The sequence below is a fragment of the Arachis ipaensis genome, chromosome B6 (assembly GCF_059453495.1).
Source record: "Arachis ipaensis isolate K30076 ecotype BB chromosome B6, ASM5945349v1, whole genome shotgun sequence".
Taxonomy (NCBI): Eukaryota; Viridiplantae; Streptophyta; class Magnoliopsida; order Fabales; family Fabaceae; genus Arachis; species Arachis ipaensis.
In genome coordinates, this window is record NC_142441.1 from 96,480,540 (window position 1) to 96,487,926 (window position 7,387).

At 38.8% G+C, this 7,387-nt stretch overlaps 1 non-coding gene across 1 annotated transcript; it reads right to left on the reverse strand.

The window, feature by feature from the left end:
• Window positions 1-7,052: 7,052 nt before the first annotated feature.
• Window positions 7,053-7,160, reverse strand: LOC148561878 (small nucleolar RNA R71). The gene has a single exon (XR_015887076.1). It is a non-coding gene; the product is annotated as a small nucleolar RNA R71 (small nucleolar RNA).
• Window positions 7,161-7,387: the final 227 nt, after the last annotated feature.

A 7,387-nucleotide genomic window follows, 5' to 3' on the forward strand; every position in this document is an offset into this window, starting at 1 on the left:
CTCGGGCGTTCTCCAACTCCTCTTTCAAATACATCCCCTCCCGATAGGCTGTGACATAGCTGTCTTTATGCTTCAATGCCGTGTCCTCGGCCAACCGCACAGAAGCCGCCAGAGCAAGGGAACTTGCCTTCTCATTCTTCATATCCTTCTCCAGTTTGGCCACCTTAGCCTCAAGCTCCTCCTTCAAGCCCTTCATCCTATCAAACTCTTGTTTGGCCTCCTCCATAAAGGCTTTGATGGCATGGAGAGGAAGATTTTGAGCAGTCCGATACAGGGCATCCCCCATATGGGCCATCTTGATGCTGCTCCAAGTTATAAAATCTAAATGGCGAAGGAGCGAAACATCATCCATGGGGAGGGCACCATAAGGACCGATCTGTTGGTCAAGAAACTCCACCGCATCAAAGTCAAGAGCGTCAAGGTTGAAAGGCTCAATTGTTTTTTGTTTTTTGCTAGGAGGAGCACCAGAAGTGGTGGCAAAAGTTTGTGGAGGGTTAGCCAGACGAATTCGAGGAGTAGGGATCACCTTCCTCGGCCCAGGAGAACTCGGCACGAGCAGCTTCACCGAAACTTGAGAAGACCCCTCTCCTGCCACCTTGGCCGAAATATTTTGAGCAGCTGCAGCCTTTTTTGCCTTCTAGAAGGCCTTCATAGAATCGTTGTTTTTTGATATCTCTAAAAATTACAGAATCAACCATAGTGATAAGTTACTATCTAGAAGAAGCAAAACTAAGAAACAAGTACAGAAACAAGTCAGACAGTACCCAAAGCAGTTCGAACCAAAGATGGATCACTCAAAAATCTTTTTGTATCCAGATGGGGTGGTTCCCCCCACAAATCTTCAAGAACAACTACAAAAGCCCGCTCAACCTCATCAAGCATCTCCCATGTATAGCGAGACACTCTCACATTCTTTTGCCACTCTAGAGGGAAGGCAGGCTCGTCATTCTCATCAAGAAAAAAGGGGCGGACCCCCTCAACAGCACGGACTCGGAAGAAATAATTCTTAAAATCTTTAAAAGACTCATCATACATGGCAAAAACTTTATGCCCCTGGGCCAACCTGAAAGAAACCCAGGAAGCTTTCTTTTTGGAGGAACCTCCAGGCTTGGCAGAGACAAAAAGATAAAGGAAAAGACTCTGAGAAGGTGTTATGCCTAACTCTTGGCAAAGCAGCTGAAATATCTTGATAAAACCCCAGGAATTTGGATGAAGCTGGGATGGGGCAATATTACACGACCATAATAAGTCGGTCTCGAAAGCAGTAAATGGAAAAGTAATGTTCAACTAACTGAAGAAATACTCATAGGCGTAGAAAAAAGGACGCTCCTCCTCGACAGAGGTAGGAAAACAAACCCTCTCGTCAGAGTCGGGCGCCACAAGCTCATAATCTCTATCTCAGGCACCACCACCACAAATCCTATGATGTTTCCTCAGCTCTACACAAAACTCAGCATCCACAATAGAGACACACATTAAGACAAGGGAGTCCAGCCAGTCGGACATCCCCTCGGGAACTTTAGAAGACATCTCTACAATGTTATTGCGAGAAGACATGAGGCCAACTAATCCTACAACAAGAAAAGAAGATTGGATTACTAAAAAATATCTCGGGCGAAGGACAAAACAACTCGACCAATATGATACAGAAGAACAAACAGAAAAGGAAAACCCCAAGACTCAAAACAAAGTCCTGGGGCATCCTTTGGAGGCAGTAACAAAGCAAGGTTTCAAGAAAAATCTACAGCTTACGTCTCGGCATCCCTCAAACAAGAAAAGAAGATTTCAAACAGCAAGCATTTTCATAGGAGAAAGACAAAACATAAAAAAGTACAAAAAATCATCAAAGCCACTATCTTTTTACAGTCTATCAGCAAAAAGTTTCGACAACATCAAACACGTCAAGCAGAAATCATCAAAGACACAACCTTTTCTCCAGAATCAAACAAACTATCATCAAAATCACAAACAAAAACAGTGATAACATGCAAAAGCCCTAAGAGCGCCAAGCAATAGGAAAGACGAAAAGATTCATACAAAAGGGCGAAGAAACTTCAGAGCACGCATTATGACAGTAACCAGGCACAGCAAAAGCAGAAAGATCCAAACTTTCTCAAAGCAAAATCGAAACTTTCTCACCATCAGGCGGAAAAAATGACAAAGAAGAAAAGGAAGAAAGAACCAACCTGAAATGAAGAAAGAAGCTTCAAAAACGGAATCGCCCAGAAAATCGCCGAATGATGCCGCAAAGCAAAGACAAAAAGCGCAGGCAAAAAGTGAGAAAGTATAGGAAGAAGTTACAAAGAAGAACGAAGAAGAGAAACCGTTTTCTGAATGCAGAAATTCAAAATAAAGCCAAAGGAAACGGGGCAATTAATGCCAATTAATGAAGTAATTTAACCCTCGCACGTTCCCTAGAAGTGCTAATACACAAGCGCGCGCTTTTAGAGAAAAACATTCCACATTCAAAAAGGCTCTACAAAGGAAAGAATCGACTAAATGCTTGAGTTCGACTTCACTAGAGAAGGACCGAAGTCAAGGACTCGACCTCAAAAAAAAGAAGACCGAGCTCAAGCAGGGGCACTGTTCATACACTGGGTCGAGCTATCCGACCTGGGATGATTGGCAACAAAGCGACCGACCTCTTCAGGTCAGGCTACCCGACCTCTTCTAAAAGAGGTCGGCCAAATCGATAGGAAAGCCCAATAAAGGGCCCAAATAGAGGAACACGACCCAAATCCAGAGGCAACCCAAGCCTATAGAGATAAAGGCGGTTCCCTTGAAGATAAGTTGACTTCACTTAAAATAAGATAAGATAACTAACTTATCTTATCAGAAAGGTCAGCTCACACTACTATAAATACACTGGAGCACCCAGGTATAACTCATACTATGATTCTACAATAAACCTGCTTAATACCTGATGAGCGGATAATTTATACGCTTTTTGACATTGTTTTTAGTATGTTTTTAGTAGGATCTAGTTACTTTTAGGGATGTTTTCATTGGTTTTTATGTTAAATTCACATTTCTGGACTTTACTATGAGTTTGTGTGTTTTTCTGTGATTTCAGGTATTTTCTGGCTGAAATTGAGGGACTTGAGCAAAAATCTGATTCAGAGGTTGAAGAAGGACTGCTGATGCTGTTGGACTCTGACCTCCCTGCACTCAAAGTGGATTTTCTGGAGTTACAGAACTCGAAATGGCGCGCTTCCAATTGCGTTGGAAAGTAGACATCCAGGGCTTTCCAGCAATAGATAATAGTCCATACTTTGGCCAAGAATAGACGACGTAAACTGGCGTTCAAACGCCAGCTTCCTACCCAAATCTGGCGTCCAGCGCCAGAAAAGGAGCCAAAACCAGAGTTGAACGCCCAAACTGGCACTAAAACTGGCGTTCAACTCCAAGGAGGACCTTTACACGTGCCACACTTAAGCTCAGCCCAAACACACACTAAGTGGGCCCCGGAAGTGGATTTATGCATCAATTACTTACTCATGTAAACCCTAGTGACTAGTTTATTATAAATAGGACCTTTTACTATTGTATTAGGTATCTTTGGATGCCTGGTTCATAGATCAGAGGGGCTGGCCATCTCGACCATGCCTGGACCTTCACTTATGTATTTTCAAACGGTAGAGTTTCTACACTCCATAGATTAAGGTGTGGAGCTCCGCTGTCCCTCAAAAGATTAATACAAAGTACTACTGTTTTCTATTCAATTCTTCTTATTTCGCTTCTAAGATATCCATTCGCACCCAAGAACGTGATGAACGTGATGATTATGTGTGACGCTCATCATCCTTCTCCCTTATGAACGCGTGTCTGACAAACACTTCTGTTCTACATGAAATAAGCTAGAATGAGTATCTCTTAGATCTCCTAACCAGAATCTTCGTGGCGTAAGCTAGAATGATGGCGGCATTCAAGAGAATCCGGAAGGTCTAAACCTTGTCTGTGGTATTCCGAGTAGGATTCAATGATTGAATGACTGTGATGAGCTCCTAACTCGCGATTGCAGGGAGTTAGTGACAGACGCAAAAGGATAGTAAATCCTATTCCAGCATGATCGAGAACCGACAGATGAATAGCCGTGCCGTGACAGGGTGCGTGAGCATATTATTCACTGAGAGGATAAGATGAAGCCATTGACAAGGGTGATGCCTCTAGACGATTAGCCGTGCCGTGACAGGGCATTGGATCATTTTCCCGTGAGATGACCGAAAGTAGCCATTGACAGTGGTGATGTATCACATAAAGCCAGCCATGGAAAGGAGTAAGACTGATTGGATGAAGATAGCAGGAAAGCAGAGGTTCAGAGGAACGAAAAGCATCTCCATTCGCTTATCTGAAATTCCTACCAATGATTTACATAAGTACCTCTATCCCTATTCTTTTATTTATTATTCGAAAACTCCATAATTATTTTATATCCGCCTGACTGAGATTTACAAGGTGACCATAGCTTGCTTCATACCAACAATCTCCGTGGGATTTGACCCTTACTCACGTAAGGTATTACTTGGACGACCCAGTGCACTTGCTGGTTAGTGGTACGAGTTGTGAAAAGTGTGATTCACAATTTGTGCACCAAGTTTTTGGCGCCGTTGCCGGGGATTGTTTGAGTTTGGACAACTGACTGTTCATCTTGTTGCTCAGATTGGGTAACTTTCTTTTCGTTTTCTTTTCAAAAATCTTTCAAAAATATTTTCAAAAAAAAAATTTTTCTCTTTTGTTTTCGAAAAAAAAAAATGTTTTCAAAAATTTATTCAATTTTTAAGAATGAATTCTAGTGTTTCATGAAGCATGTGAAGCCTGGCTGGCTGTAAAGCCATGTCTAAATTCATTTGGACTGAGGCTTGCAATTTGTTATCAAGAGCAAATTAGTTATTACTCATCCACCTGCTGCTGATCCATGATCACCTGCTGAAGCTTGGTTGGCCATTGGCCATGTCTAGTGTTTTGGACTGGAGCTTTCTTTGAAAGCTTGGCTGGCTAGTGAGCCATGTCTAATTCCTAGACTGAAGCTTTAGACTAACATGGCAAGATTCCTGGAATTCATATTAAAAATTTTTGGAATCCTTATTTTTCCTTTTAATATGCGAAAAATATAAAAGAAAAATCCAAAAAAATTAGAAAATCATAAAAATCAAAAATATTTTGTGTTTCTTGTTTGAGTATTGAGTCACGTTATAAGTTTGGTGTCAATTGCATATGCATCTTGCATTTTTTTCGAAAATATCATGCATTCATAGTGTTCTTCATGATCTTCAAGTTGTTCTTGGTAAGTCTTCTTGTTTGATCTTGATGAATTTTTGTTTTGTGTCTTTTCATGTTTATCATATGCATTCTTGAATTCTTAGTGCGTAAGCATTAAAGAATTCTAAGTTTGGTGTCTTGCATGTTTTCTTTGCATTAAAAATTTTTCAAAAATATGCTCTTGATGTTCATCATGACATTCATAGTGTTCTTGGTGTTCATCTTGACATTCATAGCATTCTTGCATGCATTCATTGTTTTGATCTAAAAATTTCATGCATTGCATCCTTTTAGTGTTTTTCTCTTGCATCATAAAAATTCAAAAATCAAAAAAATATATTTCCCTTTTTCTCTCATCAAATTCGAAAATTTGGATTGACTTTTTCAAAAATTTTTTAAAATCAAATTGTTTCTTATGAGTCAAATCAAATTTTCAATTTGAAAATCTTATCTTTTTCAAAATCTTTTTCAAAAATCAAATCTTTTTCAAAATTCTTAGTTATTTTTGAAAATTCCAAAAATATTTTTCAAAAAAATCTTTTTCTTATTTTTATACCAAATTTTCGAAAATAACATAATCAATTAATGTTTTGATTCAAAAATTTGAAGTTTGTTACTTGCTTGTTAAGAAAGATTCAAACTTTAAGTTCTAGAATCATATCTTGTGATTTCTTATGAATCAAGTCATTAATTGTGATTTTAAAAATCAAATCTTTTTCAAAACTAATTTCAACCATATCTTTTCAAAAATATCTTCTTATCTTATCTTTTTCAAAAATATCTTTTCTAACTTTCTAACTTCTTATCCTTTCAAAAATTGTTTCAACTAACTAACTAACTTTTAGTTTGTTTCTTAACTTTTTCAAAACTACCTAACTAACTCTCTCTCTCTCTAATTTTAGAAAATATCTCCCCTCTTTTTCAAAAATTTCTTTTTTATTAACTAATTATTTTTATTTTTAAATTTTAAAAAAATTTTTCAAAAATTTCTAACATTTTTCAAAAACCATTTTTCAAAAATCACTAACTCTTTTTCAAAATAATTTTCGAAAATTATACCTCCCCCATCCTATTCTATTTATTCATTCATATCCTAACATCTCATCTCACATCTCTTCCATCCGTACAGTTGTGCTTCTTCCTTTACATCACATTCTTTGTCTCCTCCTCTTTTCTTCCACTCACAAAGGGATCCCTATACTGTGGTATAAAGGATCTCTATTATTATTATTATTTTTCTGTGCCTTCTTCTTTGTCATATGAGCAGGAGCAAGGATAAGAACATTCTTGTGGAAGCAGATCCAGAACCTGAAAGGACTCTGAAGAGAAAATTAAGAGAAGCTAAAATACAACAATCCAGAGATAACCTTTCAGAAATTTTCGAACAGGAAGAGAAGATGGCAGCCAAAAATAATAATAATGTAAGGAAGATGCTTGGTGACTTTACTGCACCTAATTCCAATCTACATGGAAGAAGCATCTCCATTCCTGCCATTGGAGCAAACAACTTTGAGCTGAAACCTCAATTAGTTTCTCTGATGCAGCAGAACTGCAAGTTTCATGGACTTCCATCTGAAGATCCTTTTCAGTTCTTGACTGAATTCTTGCAAATATGTGATACTGTTAAGACTAATGGAGTAGATCCTGAAGTCTACAGGCTCATGCTTTTCCCTTTTGCTGTAAGAGACAGAGCTAGATTATGGTTGGATTCTCAACCCAAAGACAGCCTGAACTCTTGGGATAAGCTGGTCACGGCTTTCTTAGCCAAGTACTTTCCTCCTCAAAAGCTGAGCAAGCTTAGAGCTGATGTTCAAACCTTCAGACAGAAAGAAGGTGAATCCCTCTATGAAGCTTGGGAAAGATACAAATAGTTGACCAAAAAGTGTCCTTCTGACATGCTTTCAGAATGGACCATCCTGAATATATTCTATGATGGTTTATCTGAGCTATCAAAGATGTCATTGGATACCTCTGCAGGTGGATCCATTCACCTAAAGAAAACGCCTGCAGAAGCTCAAGAACTCATTGACATGGTTGCTAATAACCAGTTCATGTACACTTCTGAAAGGAATCCTGTGAGTAATGGGACGCCTATGAAGAAGGGAGTTCTTGAAGTTGATACTCTGAA